At 36.5% G+C, this 17642-nt stretch overlaps 1 long non-coding RNA gene across 1 annotated transcript in view; it reads right to left on the reverse strand.

Moving 5' to 3' along the window:
- LOC129628215 (uncharacterized) overlaps positions 1-17642 on the reverse strand; it is a 141660-nt gene that overhangs the window by 86788 nt on the left and 37230 nt on the right. The gene's annotated exons all lie outside the window — the stretch shown is intronic.

The following is a 17642-nucleotide window of genomic DNA, read 5'->3' on the forward strand; positions in this document are numbered from 1 at the left end:
TTATCGAACCCATCTTTGCATGAAATGTTCCCTTGGTATCTCTAATTGTCTTGAAGGGATCTCTAGTCTTTCCCATTCTGTTGTTTTCCTCTATTTCTTTGCATTGATCGCTGAGGAAGGCTTTCTTATCTCTTCTTGCTATTCTTTGGAACTCTGCATTCAGATGCCTATATCTTTCCTTTTCTCCTTTGCTTTTCGCTTCTCTTCTTTTCACAGCTATTTGTAAGGCCTCCCCAGACAGCCATTTTGCTTTTTTGCATTTTTTTCCATGGGTATGGTCTTGATCCCTGTCTCCTGTACAATGTCACGAACCTCCATCCATAGTTCATCAGGCACTCTATCTATCAGATCTAGGCCCTTAAATCTATTTCTCACTTCCACTGTATAATCATAAGGGATTTGATTTAGGTCATACCTGAATGGTCTAGTCGTTTTCCCTACTTTCTTCAATTTCAGCCTGAATTTGGTAATAAGGAATTCATGATCTGAGCCACAGTCAGCTCCCAGTCTTGTTTTTGTTGACTGCATAGAGCTTCTCCACCTTTGGCTGCAAAGAACATAATCAATCTGTTTTTGGTGTTGACCATCTGGTGATGTCCATGTGTAGAGTATTCTCTTATAAATGAATTTAAAATAAATTTAAGAATAAATGTAAAAAATGAGATAAAATACATCCTCTGAAGCCTACAAAACACTTATCAAAGAAATTAGATAAGAAAAAAAAAGGAAAGTCATTCTGTGTTCATGGATTGGAAGACTTAATAATGGTATGATGACAGTGCTAAACAAAGTATCTATAGATTCAGTGCAATTCTATCAAAACTTCAATGGCATTGTGTTTTTTTGTCTTCATTGTTTGCCTGTTTCAGAAGGTGGGAAATTCATCTTAAAATTCATCAGAAATATCAAGTGACTTTGAATAAAGGAAACTTAAAAAAGAACAAAGTTTGAGTACTTCCACTTTCTGGTTGAAAAATTTTCTATATAGCAGCAGTAATATAAACAATGTGGTACTGGCATACAGACAGATATTTGTACCTACAGACCAAAGGTCTCTCTAGTCAAGGCTATGGTTTTTCCAGTAGTCATGTATGGATGTGAGAGTTGGACTGTGAAGAAAGCTGAGTGCCGATGAATTGATGCTTTTGAACTGTGGTGTTGGAGAATACCCTTGAGAGACCCTTGGACTACAAGGAGATCCACCCAGTCCATTCTAAAGGAGATGAGTCCTGGGTCTTCTTTGGAAGGACTGATGCTAAAGCTGAAACTCCAGTACTTTGCCACCTCATGCGAGGAGTTGACTCATTGGAAAGACTCTGATGCTGGGAGGGATTGGAGGCAGGAGGAGAAAGGGACGACAGAGGATGAGATGGCTGGATGGCATCACTGACTCCACGGACATGACTTTGAGTGAATTCTGGGAGCTGATGATGGACAGGGAGGCCTGGTGTGAGGAAATTCTTGGGGTTGCAAAGAGTTGGACATGACTGAGCAACTGAACTGAACTGAAAGTTAAAACCTCTTGTGCACCAAAGGATATCATCAGGAGAGCAGAGAGATAAGACAACCAAGAAAACAGCAGAAAATATTCACAACTCATACATCTGTAAGAGGCTATTACAAAAAATATACAAGAACCTGCAACTCAACCACAATGAGAAAACCATTTAATTTAAAAAATGGTCAAAGAACTTGAATCTTGGCACAAGACCTGATGTTGAATATCATCAGTCACTAGGAAAATATAAATCAAAACCACAAAGAGATATTCTGCACACCTAACAGGAAGGTAAATTTCTAACAAGACAAAACTACAGGTCAAATTAATATTGAATGTAATATTTGGCTCAGATTCTGTTCAAAGCACATAACCCATTTTACTTTATTTGATGATCACAGAGACTCGATGAAAGGGTACTCTTCCTGTATTAATAGATGAGGAACTTGAGAGTAGGGATGTCATACAATTTGACGACACACAGCTACTGTGTAATACAACTACAGTGTGACACAGCCTAAGATGGTTGCCTAGACACAAAGCCCATATTCTTTAGATTTCATATGCTACCTCCAAATAAGTATTTCCATATCCATCCTTACTCCCAGAACATGAATTTTTTTAAGGGTGCAATTCACCTCTTTTTTTTTTTTTCAATATTTTACTAATATTTTTCAAGCACATTAACAGGGTAGTTCATTACAGTCTCATAAGTCTAAATACTATTTGATTGTTTCCACTGATATAAAAATGAGATTTACTACCTGTTAATCCATATAACCTGTGGAAAATTCTGAAAGAGATGGGAATACCAGACTACCTGATCAGCCTCTTGAGAAATTTGTATGCAGGTCAGGAAGAAACAGGTAGAACTGGACATGAGACAACAGACTGGTTCCAAAAAGGAAAAGGAGTACGTCAAGGCTGTATATTGTCACCCTGTTTATTTAACTTATATGCAGAATACATCATGAGAAACGCTGGACTGGAAGAAGCACAAGCTGGAATCAAGATTGCCGGGAGAAATATCAATAACCTCAGATATGCAGATGACACCACCCTTATGGCAGAAAGTGAAGAGGAACTAAAAAGCCTCTTGAGGAAAGTGAAAGAGGAGAGTGAAAAAGTTGGCTTAAAGCTCAACATTCAGAAAATGAAGATCATGGCATCCGGTCCCACCACTTCATGGGAAATAGATGGGGAAACAGTGGAAACAGTGTCAGACTTTATTTTTCTGGGCTCCAAAATCACTGCAGATGGTGACTGCAGCCATGAAATTAAAAGACGCTTACTCCTTGGAAGGAAAGTTATGACCAACCTAGATAGCATGTTCAAAAGCAGAGACGTTACTTCGCCAACAAAGGTCTGTCTAGTCAAGTCTATGGTTTTTCCTGTGGTCAAGTATGGATGTGAGAGTTTGACTGTGAAGAAGGCTGAGCACCGAAGAATTGATGCTTTTGAACTGTGGTGTTGGAGAAGACTCTTGAGAATCCCTTGGACTGCAAGGAGATCCAACCAGTCCATTCTGAAGGAGATCAGCCCTGAGATTTCTTTGGAAGGAAGGATGCTAAAGCTGAAACTCCAATACTTTGGCCACCTTATGCGAAGAGTTGACTCATTGGAAAAGACTCTGATGCTGGGAGGGATTGGCGGCAAGAGGAGAAGGGGAGGACAGAGGATGAGATGGCTGGATGGCATCACTAACTAAATGGAAGTGAGTCTTAATGAACTCCGGGAGTTGGTGATGGACAGGGAGGCCTGGCGTGCTGCAATTTATGGGGTCACAAGGAGTCGGACACGACTTAGCAACTGATCTGATCTGATCTGATCTGAATCCATATAATGATAAAATAGAAAGCTAGGATAAAACTAAATGGTGAAGCAATTACAAATTCTGGCTTTAAAATGAGATGTTGCTTCAATCTTGGCTTCACCGACTGATTTGCTAAATTATGATTGGCAAGTTACTGAACCTATCTGAATAATTTTGATGTACTTTTATACTATCTAATATACTTTTATAGGGTTAAGTAATTTAAACTTTTGGATGAAAGTATGTTTAGTGACATACTTTCACAAGTATGACATACAAACTTTCACAAGTGACATACAAACACAAGTAATCTCACATATTAGGCTCTACTTTAATTATAGTATATCATGTATTTGTTTATTATATGTCTCCATTAGACAGTACATTCCTAAATACAAAAAGAACCAAAAACTTCTTAGAGTATATACTACAATCTACAGATATGAAAAAGTCTATCATTTTATACAAAAGATATTGTGTAGATGATGTTTATTTGTTGACTTCAATGGAAATGATTTCAATTGACATGGCTCTAAAGTAAAACTTTGAAATTTAGAAAAAACATTTAAACTTCTTTAAAGTAACTGTTCAGAGGAAATAGGAAAGTTGCATTAAAGGAAAAACCAATGAAACAATAAATAAAAAGGCAGATTAACATCCTTTAATGCAGATGAAATATCAAACAAATTTTCCATCCAATTTTTTTTTAATTTTTTAATTTTAATTAATTTATTTTTTAATAATTCTGTTGTTTTCTGTCAAACCTCAATATGAATCAGCCATAGGTATACATATATCCCCTCCCTTTTGAACCTCCACCCCATCTCCCTCCTTATCCCACCCCTCTAGGTTGATACAGAGCCCCTGTTTGAGTTTCTTGAGCCACACAGCAAATTCTTGTTGCCTATCTATTTTACATATGGTAATATGTTTCCATGTTACTCTCTCCATACATCTCACTCTCTCCTCTCCACTCCCCATGTCCATAAGTCTATTCTCTATGTCTGTTTCTCCATCACTTCCCTATAAATACATTCTTCAGTACCATTTTTCTAGATTCCATATATATGTATTAGAATATCATATTTATCTTTCTCTTTCTGACTTACTTCACTCTCTATAATAGGCTCTAGGTTCATCAACCACATTAAAAATGACTCAAATGCCTTCCTTTTTAAGGCTAAGTAATATTCCATTGTGTATATGTACCACAACTTCTTTATACATTAATCAGTTGATGGACATCTAGGTTGCTATTTAGCTTTCTAGCTATTTAATAGCTAGATATTATTTAAATGATTATCTATCTATTTACAATAGCTATAACATGGAAGCAACACAGCTAAATTTTTACCTACTTATTTTTAAAATTGGAAGGTCAGTTGGTTTATGTTTAATCTTGTTTTGAGTTTGTTTCTATATTGTAAAAGAAATACTCTCAATCACTGTTCACACAATTCTTAGAGTTCTGAATTTTTCAGATATAATCTTATTGTGTGATCTATATCAATAATCAAAACAAGACAAAAAGAAAGGCCATGAGAAAATACTTCAGGAGATAATAGTTGAAAACTTCCCTAAAATGGGGAAGGAAATAGCCACCCAAATCTAAGAAATCCAGAGAGTCCCAAACAGGATAAACCCAAGGCAAAACACCCCAAGACACATATTAATGAAATTAACAAAGATCAAACACAAAGAGCAAATATTAAAAGCAGCAAGTGAAAAGCAACAAATAACACACAAGGGGATCCCCATAAGGATAACAGCTGATCTTTCAATAGAAACTTCAGGCCAGAAGGTAATGGCAGGACATACTTAAAGTGATGAAAAAGTAAAACCTACAACCCAGATTACTATACCCAGCAAGGACCTCATTCAAATATGAAGGATAAATCAAAAGCTTTACAGACAAGCAAAAGCTGAGAGAATTCAGCACCACCAAACCAGCTCTTCAACAAATGCTAAAGGCTCTTCTCTAGACAGGAAACACAGAAAAGGTTTATAAACTGGAACCCCAAACAACGAAGTAAATGGCAACAGGATCATATTTATCAATAATTACCTTAAATGTAAATGGGCTAAATGTATCAACCAAAAGTCAATGACTGGCTGAATGGATACAAAAAAAGACCCCTATATATGCTGTCTACAAGAGATCCACCTCAAAACAAAGGACACATACAGGCTGAAAGTCAAGGGCTGGAAAAAGATATTTCATGCAAAAGGAGACCAAAAGAAAGCAGGAGTAGCAATACTCATATCAGGTAAAATAGACTTCAAAATAAAGGCTGTGAAAAGAGACAAAGAAGGACACTACACAATGATCAAAGGATCAATCCAAAAAGAAGATGTAACAATTATAAATACATATGCACCCAACATAGGAGCACCACAATATGTAAGGCAAATGATAATGAGTAAGAAAGAGGACATAATAGTAACACAATGATAGTGGGAGACTTTAATAGCACACTCACACCTATGGAGAGATCAAAAAAACAGAAAATTATCAAGAAAACAGAAACTTTAAATGATGAAATGGACCAGTTAGACCTAATTGATATCTATAGGACATTTCATCCCAAAACAAGGAATTTCACCTTCTTCTGAACTGCACACGGAACATTCTCCAGGATAGATCACATCCTGGGCCATAAATCTAGCCTTGGTAAGTTAAAAAAAAAAATAATAAAATAAACCATTTCAAGCATCTTTTCTGATCACAATGTGGTGATTAAGATGCCAACTACAGGGAAAAAAAAAAACTATTAAAAATAAAAATATATGGAGGCTAAACAACATGCTTCTGAATAACAAACAAATCACAGAAGAAATCATAAAATAAATCAAAATATGCATAGAAATTAATGAAAATGAAAACACAACAACCCCAAACCTAAGGGACACTGTAAAAGCAGTGCTAAGGGGAAGGTACATAGCAATACAGGCTTACCTCAAGAAACAAGAAAAAAGTCAAATAAATAACCTAAGTCTACACCTAAAGCAACTACAAAATGAAGAAATGAAGAACCCCAGGGTTAGTAGAAGGAAATAAATTATTTGGCAAAACTAATACAATTATGTAAAGTTTAAAAATAAAATAAAATTTAAAAAAATTTAAAAAAAAATTAGGGCAGAAATAAATGAAAGAGAAACAAAGGGACTACAGAATAAATCAACAAAACTAAAATCTGGTTCTTTGAGAAGATAAAATAGACAAACCATTAGCCAGACTCATCAAGAAAAAAAGGGAGAAGAATCAAATCAACTGAATTAGAAATGAAAATGAAGAAATCACTACAGACAACACAGAAACACAAAGGATCATGAGACTACTATCAGTAACTATATTCCAATAAAATGGACAACTTGGAAGAAATGGACAAATTCTTAGAAAAGTATAACCTTCTAAAACTGAACCAGGAAGAAGTAGAAAATCTTAACAGACCCATCACAAGCACAGAAATCGAAACTGTAATAAAAAATCTTAAATAGATGGAGAAATATACCATATTCATGGATTGGAAGAATCAATATAGTGAAAATGCATATACTACCCAAAGCAATCCGTAGATTCAATGCAATCCCTATCAAGCTACCAATGGTATTTTTTACAGAAGTAGAACCAATAATTTCACAATTTGTATGGAAATACAAAAAACCTTGAAGAGCTAAAGCAATCTTGAGAAAGAAGAATTGACTAGAGGAATCGACTTGCCTGACTACAGGTTGTATTACAAAGCTACAGTCATCAAGACAGTATGGTACTGGCACAAAGATAGATAGATCAATGGAACAAAATAGAAAGCCCAGAGATAAATCCACACACCTATGGACACCTGATCTTTGACAAAGGAGACAAAAATATATAATTGAAAGAAGACAATGGCTTTAACAAGTGGTGCTGGGAAAACTGGTCAACCACATGTAAAAGAATGAAACTAGAACACTTTCTAACACCATACACAAAAATAAACTCAAAATAGAGAAAATATCTAAATGTATGACCAGAAACTATAAAACTCCTAGAGGAAAACATAGGCAAAACACTCTCTGACATAACGACAGCAGGATCCTCTATGACCCTCTTCCCAAAGTAATGGAAACAGAAGCAAAACTAAACAAATGTGACCTAATTAAACTCAAAAGCTTTTGCACAACGAAGGAAACTATAAGCAAGGTGAAAAGACAGCCTTAAGAATGGGAGAAAATAATAGCAAGTGAAATAACTGACAAAGAGTTAATCTCAAAAATATACAAGCAGCTCATGCAGCTCAATTCCAGAAAAATAAACGACCCAATTAAAAAATGGGCCAAAGAACTAAATAGACACTTCTCCAAAGAAGACATACAGATGGCTAACACACACATGAAAAGATGTTCAACATCACTCATTATCAGAGAAAAGCAAATCAAAACCACAATGAAGTACCATGTCTCACAGGTCAAAATGGCTGCTATCAAAGTCTACAAACAATAAATGCTGGAGAGGGTGTGGAGAAAAGGGAATCCTCTTACATTGTTGGTGGGAATACAAACTAGTACAGCCACTATGGAGAACAGCGTGGAGATTCCTTAAAAAACGGAAATACAATTACCATATGACCCAGAAATCCCACTCCTGGGCACACACACCAAGGAAACCCAAATTGAAAGAGACACATGTACCCCAGTGTTCACTGCAGCACCGTTACAAGAGCTAAGACATGGAAGCAACCTAGATGTCCATCAGCAGATGAATGGATAAGAAAGCTGTGGTACATATATACAATGGAATATTACTCAGCCATTAAAAAGAATGCCTTTGAATCAGTTCTAATGAGGTGGATGAAACTAGAGCCTATTATACAGAGTGAAGTAAGTCAGAAAGGAAAATACCAATACAGTATACTAACACATATATATGGAATGTAGAAAGATGCTAACGATGACTATATATGTAATACAGCAAAAAGGACACAGATGTAAAGAACAGACTATTGGACTCTGTGAGAGAAGTTGATGGTGGGATGAATTAAGAGAATAGCACTGAAACATGTGTACTATCATATGTGAAACAGATCACCAGTCCAGGTTCGATGCATGAGACAGGGCAATCAGTGCCAGTGCACTGGGATGACCCTGAGGGATGGGATGGGGATGGATGTAGGAGGGAGGTTCAGGACGGGGGACACATGTACACCCATGGCTGATTCATGTGAATGTATGGCAAAAACAGCTACAATATTTTAAAGTAATTAGCCTTCCATTAAAAGAAATAATTTACAAAATAAAAAAATACTAACAAGTAATATTAGTAGACTGAAGGACTCAAGGTAAATATGACTACATATAATCTAATACTTGCTAAAAACAAGCAAATCTATATTCCATAAGTTGAATTTTATATTTAATTTGAAATAATGCTTGCCTTCTTATTCTCAGTGGTCTTCTGGTTTACTGGTGCCTCAGTACTCTTGCCTGGAAAATCCCATGGATGGAGGAGCCCGGTAGGCTGCAGTCCATGAGGTCGCTAAGAGTCAGACACGACTGAGTGGCTGCACTTTGACTTTTCACTTTCATGCATTGGAGAAGGAAATGGCAACCCACTCCAGTATTCTTGCCTGGAGAATCCCAGGGACGGGGGAGACTGGTGGGCTGCCATCTACGGGGTCGCACAGAGTTGGACACGACTGAAGCGACTTAGCAGCAGCAGCAGTTTCATCATGGGTTGAGATTCTTAGTAGATTAGGAATGACAGTTCTTAAAGATCATTAATAGAATTAAGACATTCTACAAACTGTAACCAGAAGAAATATATTCGTATTGAAAATGAGAAACACTTGAAGGACAGATTATTTCATTCTATTTTCATCCTTTGAGTTGTTTCAGTCTTTGAAATCTTTCAAAGGAAAGACTAATGTGAATGTTGGGAACATATCAAAGTGAATATCAGTTGTGGAGTGGTGGCCAGTTGGAGGCACATATGGTGTAAAATATCTTGAGCTTTCTTATATCTAATTTCTAGGTATCCTCTATTGTAAAGTAACAATGAATAGTACTAATTTATATTTATTATAAGGCTGGTCTCTTCAGAAGTTATTTTCACTTAATCAGGTTTGATTTATAGAAGTGAGCCAAAACCCACTATAATGAAAATTTATGTTCCATTGTTCTGCATATACTATAGAGATCACTTTTGATTTTTAATATTCCATTGAGGATCATTCTTCCTTTTACTATAATTCTCAATGCTGTGTCATTTATTTGTGTCAGGAATAAATGTGTGTGTGTGTGTGTGTGTGTGTGTGTGTATGTGTGTGTATTTTCAAGCTTTCAAAGGAGTTCTGTGATTTCAAATATATATTTTTGTGCTTTACTTAGTTTCAGTTATAAAGCAAGATCTTCTCTAAGATAACAGCTCATCATTCAGCAATTTCTATATACTGTTCCCAGTACTGCTGAGTATGAAGGGAATGTAGGAAGTTGGGAATAGGAAAAATAAATGAGGCTTGTGAAGAAATAAGATATTAATAACAAGAAAGTAGAATTTGGAGTAACATAGCTGGGAGTGCAAATGGCACTTCTGTCTTTGATCTGTTAGGTGTCCGTGGGAAAATTATTTAAATGTTCTAAATATGTTTCCCATTTTTTCAACAGAAATATTAAAATTTCCAATAATAACCTAATTGGGTTATTACATTTAAAAAATAAAAGCTTGGCACGAAATAGATAATTACTGATTGCTAGTTTTCTTTTCCTATACTTGACTATCTTAAAGCTTGGTGCTATCTATATCTGTTTATCACTGATTTAAATAAAAATTATTCATTCTTGCAAATGTAGAGGTAAGATCGCCTTTAAAAATAAAAACTCCAGGTTCGATGCATGATACTGGATGCTTGGGGCTGGTGCACTGGGACGACCCAGAGGGATGGAATGGGGAGGGAGGAGGGAGGAGGGTTCAGGATGGGGAACACATGTATACCTGTGGCGGATTCATTTTGATATTTGGCAAAACTAATACAATTATGTAAAGTTTAAAAATAAAATAAAATTAAAAAACAACAACAATAACAACAAAAAAAAGACCAAATAAGGAAACTAATTATTTCCTTTTTTAAATACTGCCAAGTCAGAAAGTCCATTTACTTTAATAATAATTTCATTAATATGACCAACAAAATGTAATTGTTATTTATCCCTTGTGTTCTTATGAATATTCATTAAATGTGAATTTTTAAAATATTATATGTATTAGGCATTGGCTATCCTGGGTTTATTACTAAAAGTAAAACATACCCTAAGAATGCTGATAGGAACATGCACAAGTTTCTTCCAGTTACATGTCTGCAAATGAAAGTCACTTTATACTGCAAGTGCTCCATATGCTTCTTGATAATGCTGGAAATGGAAGTCCATGAAAGATGGAAATGGTAACATCCTGCTGACAAGTTTGTAAAAACATGCATTTGGGTTAGTAAGATTAACTGATTTATCTTGACCATGGTTTATAAATAAGCTTCTCTCTACCCCATTTTTCTCAGCTATAAAGCAGAGATGGCAACTTGCATTATTTTTAGTTAAATGCTAATGTCAAACACATAGGAACTGCTCAATAAAGAATGGCTGTTATGATTACTTTGACATATGGTCATGTAAGATTTGTAGAGTTCTGAAAGTTACTTCTTTAAATTGTTTCTATCAATACCATCAAGCACCCTGAAAGCCATGTTAAATTTATGTGTTGGGGGAGGTGGTGGTTAAGGCCCTAAATCTAATTTAAAGAAAATATGTCCCTATTAGAATCATATGTAACATGACATATGCATGTGGGATGACGGGGAGAATGAAAAATTAAAGGCCTATATTATGGGTCACAGTCTAAAGAGGACCTGGGTCAGTCATAACAGTAAGAGACTTAGGCACCTGGGAACTAAAGCCTGATTAAAGACACTGAAGAAAAGCACTTTTGACAATATTAGAGTTAGCCCAAGAAGAATAAGAAGACAAGCTTTGTAAAAGATTTTTAAACAAATAAACTGAATTATAAGAAAATAATGTGTCAAATACTCTACCTTTTCCAGATCATGCCCATCCCCCATCCCATTCTCATCACCCTAGAACCCCATTTAGTATGTGCCAGAGAGGGAGGTTTTATAATTCTATCCTTCCCAGGTCTAGGGAATTTTTGAGGTCTCTGTGGCTACCAGATCAGATTCTAGTTGCATTGGAGGGGCTCTTGAACTAGTTCTGAATTGAAGTTATCCAGTTTTATTTGATAGCATAGGAAATCAGTCCCAGGGAGACTTCATGGAGAATGGGATTCATGTAGTCATGCTTTAATTAATTAATTAATTAATTAATTTCATCAACATATATTTATGCACTCAATGCTTACTATCAGCAAAAAATGCTCTACAGACTGAGATTATGTTACCAAAACAAAATAAAATTGTTGACCACATGGGGAGCATTTGTAGTATTACAAACAAACAATAAACAAACAGTAAGTGGTAAGCTAACAAAAAATAAGTAATATATGTGTTGATACCTGCAACTGAAGAAAGATAAATTGTGTTAAGATGGACAAAAATTGAAAACTTTGTTACCTAAGATCAAGTAGTGTGAAAAGGCTTATTTGAGGAGTTGACCTTTGAATGATGATTTAAATGAGTGCAAGGCAGGAATATATCAGGGATTTGGGGCATTCAAGACAGTTAACAGCGATTTTTAAAGGTCTTGAGATAAGTGTATTTAAGGGACAACAAAGAAGCCTGTATTTCTACAGTATATTGAATGAAGGAAAGAGTAGGAAGAAAGGGTGGAAATATTAACTAGAAATCACATCTCATGAGGGTACTGTGGGCCATGATAAAGTTGTTTTTTGTTTTTTGTTTTTTTTTAATGTTATCTTGTTTTATTACAACCGTGGCAGGGTTTTGAGCAGGGAGCTGCTCTAATCAGATTTTTATTTTTTAAAAGAATCACATATATTCACTGGGATTCCCTGGTGGCTCAGAAGGTAAAGAATTTGCCTACAATGCAGGAGACCTGAGTTCTATCCCTGGGTTAGGAAGATCCCCTGGAGAACAGAATGGCTAAACACTCCAGTTTCCTGGCCTGGGAAATCCGATGGATAGAGGAGCTTGGCAGGCTAAAGTCCATGGGGTTGCAAAGAGTCAGGATAGACATATATACACCGTCATGTATAAAATAGGTAGCTGGTGAGAAGTTGCTGTATAACAAAGTGAGCCCAGCCTGGCACTCTAGGATAGGGGAGGGAAAGGAGGCTTAAGAAGGAGGGGATATATCTATAATTATGACTGATTCATTTATAATATGGCAGAAACCAACATAACACTGTAAAGCAAACTTCCTTCATTAAAAAAATACATTTTAAACAATTAAAAAAGAATCACTTTTACTGCTTTGAGATAGACTTAGGTGGCAAAAGTGGAATCATGGAGACCAATGAGGAGATGATTGCCATAGGAGAGAGATGATGGTAAACAAGCATGGTAAACTCATGCTTGTATGCATTCATCTCTCATGCTTGTATGTATTCATGTACATGCACAACTGTATTAACTGAATATTGACTTACATTTAGATATGTCAATATAAGTCAATAAGATATAAAAGTCTAATTAACTGTCCATAAGAAACCTATTGTTAAGAGAGGTGACATAATATTAATTCAATTATTGTTTGACATCTTAGAATGTGCTGCTGCTGCTAAGTCACCTTAGTTGTGTCCGACTCTGTGCGACCCCATAGGCAGCAGCCACCAGGCTCCCCCATCCCTGCGATTCTCCAGGCAAGAACACTGGAGTGGGTTGCCATTTCCTTCTCCAATGCATGAAAGTGAAAAGTGAAAGTGAAGTCACTCAGTCGTGTCCGACTCTTAGCGACCCCATGGACTGCAGCCCACCAGGCTCCTCCATCCATGGGATTTTCCAGGCAAATTACTGGAGTGGGGTGCCATTGCCTTCTCCATAGATGTGCTATCATTCTAAAAATAATACCACATTCTAAAACATTAAACAATAGTTGAATTAATTGCATGAATGCTTGGATGATCTTCTGGACTGACAGAATGTCATAACGTCAGACATGTCAAACACATATTCATCAACCAACTAAACAACTAAATAACAACCTTATAATGGGTAGCAAGAATTTCTCTGTAAAGCAGTTATGTTTAAACAAGATTAAATCAACCACTGTCTTGAAAGATGTCAATAATAAATTCAGACTCGTTAGCCCAAACATAGATATGATGTGGGATATAAAACAAGGCTTATTTATCTAAAGGCTAGAGAAAGGAGTCAGCAAAATCAGAACATACAGCAGACAAATCAATCACATTGTCCAGTGACACAGACATAAATGTCCTGGTAATTGCCAGTCATCCTCACTACTGGAACAGTGTTGAAGATAATACGGCTGACAGAAAGAAGCACTTCTCTTCTGACTCAGTCTTAAAACACACAGCCTAAATTCGACCATGATTCAATTGTTTTGGTGCATATGCTGGAGACCATGGAAACTGGATTATCTGCACCCTATCAGTCTTAGAGTTATAAAATATAACTCCCATGTACAGTAAAACACATGCATAGACTAGAACAGAATCATCATTCACCACTCAGCCTTTGGGACAAGCATATACCAAATTTTGTATAACTTAAAACATGGTCAGGTATCCAGAGTTTTCTGAGTCATCCTACTTTGTAAAAATTATATCTAATAACTGTAAAACATAAATGCAACTAAAATAAATTTTCATCACTTTGGCACTCCATCCTGCCAAAAGGGCTGGAAACGAGCAAAAAGTACTGCAAGAGAGAAGCATCAATGGGCCTTAAATAGGGCCTCCTCGTTGTCATCGTCTGCCAGGACTTACACGGTCTGGATTTCAAAGTATCTGTGGTGTGAGAGAGGCAGAAGTGGCTCTTCCAGGCAGGGAAAGGAGATGGTCATCCCTATGAACTGACAGAATCAACACAACAACCCCTGAGCTATTATAGGTGTTGATAATTGGCAACCAAGAATAGAGAGCATGCTGACTGATAGGGAAAAGACACTCTAACTGCAAGGACAGGTCAGACAGTCTAACCACAAGGACAGCAAAAAGACACAGGTTTTATGAGCTCTCTTGTGCTCCCAGACACATCTTGGAAAGGAGTGGTGGAAGATGATGCCTCCTGCCTACAGACGTAATGTTCTACTAGAGCATTCCATGAACTAACTGAGCATTTACTCACATCAAAACTGTGGAAATTAGAGAAGACTGAATTTTATTTAACAAGTATAACTTTTTTGTTGTTTTCTTTGTTCTGCCTTTAGGAATAGGGGCTCCAAAGAAACAGAGATCAATTTTAGAAAAACAAACCTCAAATTTTGGCACACTTCACTTATCATGCTTCAATTTCTATCTTTCTACATAAGGTATTACTGTTATATAAATTATAAGAGCTATTGAAGAAAAATAAATATATTATGGAAAAGAAAAAGGAGCAGTAAAAGCTATTTCAACTGATACTCTCAAAATACCCTTCTGTGCAGGAGACCATCAATTTAAAGAATAAAATACTTCAGCTGTAATAAGCATCATAAATAGATAACATTTATTTCCAGACTGCCTTTTCAATGCAGGAAGGTCACTTCACATCTTTTCAGAAAAGCAAGTTCTATGGCAACACAACAGGCTCTTGCAAGATTACTCAGGGCTATTGATATTCGTGGATATTCACATAGCTATCATGTACAAATCTGACACACTGAAGAATTCTGAACTTTCTAGTTTCATTTAATGCTGGACGTTTAATGTCTCAATCTGTGTTGAACATGGCACATATCCCTCTCTGTTAATGGCATTTGTCCTGTCAATGTCATCTGCTTTAGATTTCAATTTCCTCGGCAGGAGTAAAGTCTATTTGGCAGAGAGTAAAAAGAAATGTTATAACCCCTTCAGCACATTCTAATCAGGTTCTAGCTATAGTGTCTATTTAACACTATATTTTCACATTCAACTTATGCTCCATTGGAGATCTAAGCTTCCTTAGCAGATGCTTCGTCTATTTGGCAAAGGGATGAAATATATGGTTGCAGGGTTTCAACTTTCATTATATATGACTTCACTGAAGAGCCTGAAATGTTGTATTCAATTTGGGGAACCAGTCACAGAGATAAATACAGGTAAATGGGGGCCAAATCAAGGATTTTTTTTTTTTTTAATTTTCTTGTTTACCCTATACTTTATTTTGTAAAATATTGATCCTTGGGCACTATACACACACACACACACACACACACATATACATATAATATATACTTATATATACATAAGTCAGAGTAGACTGTTTCTGAGTCACATCTGAGAAAACAAAGGTGTGAGTGCCTGGATGGAATCTGCCACGGCAGAATATGGGCACTAAGAGAGTGAAATAATATCATTTTCCTTAAAATAGACCAAAAGTACATATTTTCCATAGATCACATCAACTATTTTCATGTAGACCCCCTATAAGAGTAGGGCTGCCTGGGGTTGTCTTATAATATTCCAAAGAGATTTGCCAGGGATAGTGAGTAGAGGTAAGCTAGAGGTAGAGTAGAGTTAAGCTAGTAGTTGAGTAGAGTAGAGTTAAGAGAAGAGTGGTAGGATCATACAAGTGCAAGAAGTAAGAAATTGTAAATTACCACCTAGAATAAACACATTTGTTTCTGGGAAGAGAATTGTAGATAAGAGATCTCAAGAATTTGGGAATTGACTGGAGGTCACTGAAATATACTTAAAATACCTCAAATTTGTGTGTTAGTCGCTCAGTTGTGTCCGACCCTTAGTGACACATCACCTGTAGCTTGCCAGGCTCCTCTGTCCATGGAATTTTCCAGGAAAGAATACTGGAGTGGGTTGCTATTTCCTCCTTTAGGCGATCTTCCCAACCCAGGGATTGAACCCCTGTCTCCTGTGTCTCCTACATTGCAGAAGGTTCTTTACCTACTGAGCCATTAGGGAAGTCACATCTCAAATTTACTCACAGATAAAGATTCAGAATTAAATATATGTCAGGCAATGAGAACAATAATAGCTCATGACATTAGCAATTAAATAATACCTTTCCTAAACTTTACCTCTCTACCTAATCACTACTTAAATCTTAAAGGAGATTAAGTTTATTTAATGGACAAACGAGTTGAAATGCCCAAAATGGAGAATTAGAGGAAAAATAAAAACACCTTTTCATATTATTTATTGGCTTCTCACTTGGAATAAACACTTCCTGGAGAGGAAACGACTTTGAGCTCTTATATAATACAACATATTTTAGTTGCCTAGATAAGATAGGTGCTTTTTAATCACTGAAGAGAATCACTGGGCATTGTTTCAGAAACTTCTCTTATATGCCTTCTCAGTAATCACCCATTGTGGTCCACAGAGATAGCCACTGTTCTATTTTTTCTCACTATAGATGCCACTTGTCCGTTTGATAACTTACATATACAGAATTGTATGGTTCATACTCCTCTGAGTAATGTTTGTTTCATAAAGCATAATGTTTTTGAGATTCACTCATACTGTTTAATAGTCAGTAGCTTATTCCTTTTTATTGTTGAGTAGCATTCCTTTGTATGCATGCAAAGTTGCTGAGCAACTTGAGTCATGTCTGACTCTTTGTATGCTATGGACCGTAGCCTGGCAGGCTCCTCTGTCCATGAGATTCTCTAGGCAAGAACACTGGAGTGGGTTGTCATGCCCTCCTCCAAGGATCTTCCAAACCCAGGGGTTGAAGCCATGTCCTGCACTGGCAGGCAAGGTCTTTACCACTCGCGCCACCTGGGAAACCCATTCCTTTGTATGCTATGCTGTGCTATGCTAAGTTGCTTCAGTCGTGTCCGACTCTGTGCGACCCCATAGACGGCAGCCCACCAGGCTCCCCCATCCCTGGGATTCTCGAAGCAAGAACACTGGAGTGGGTTGTCATTAATTTCAATGCATGAAAGTGAAAAATGAAAGTGAAGTCACTCAGTTGTGTCTGACTCTTAGAGACCCCATGGACTGTAGCCCACCAGGCTCCTCCATCCATGGGATTTTCCAGGAGTGGGGTGCCATTGCCTTCTCCAATTCCTTTGCATAGGAAATTTCAATTTTTTAATTCATTGACTTTTGGTGGATACCAGGACTGTTTCTAGTTTTAGGCTATTGTGACTATATCTGATATTGATATTCTTGTACATTTATGTCTGTGGATATATGTTTCATTTGTTTTTGGTAAATACCTAGGAGTCAAATTGCTAGATCATAGGATAAGTTCATATTTATTTTATACGAAATTGCAAGAA

This window comes from Bubalus kerabau, chromosome 15 (genome assembly GCF_029407905.1).
Source record: "Bubalus kerabau isolate K-KA32 ecotype Philippines breed swamp buffalo chromosome 15, PCC_UOA_SB_1v2, whole genome shotgun sequence".
Taxonomy (NCBI): Eukaryota; Metazoa; Chordata; class Mammalia; order Artiodactyla; family Bovidae; genus Bubalus; species Bubalus kerabau.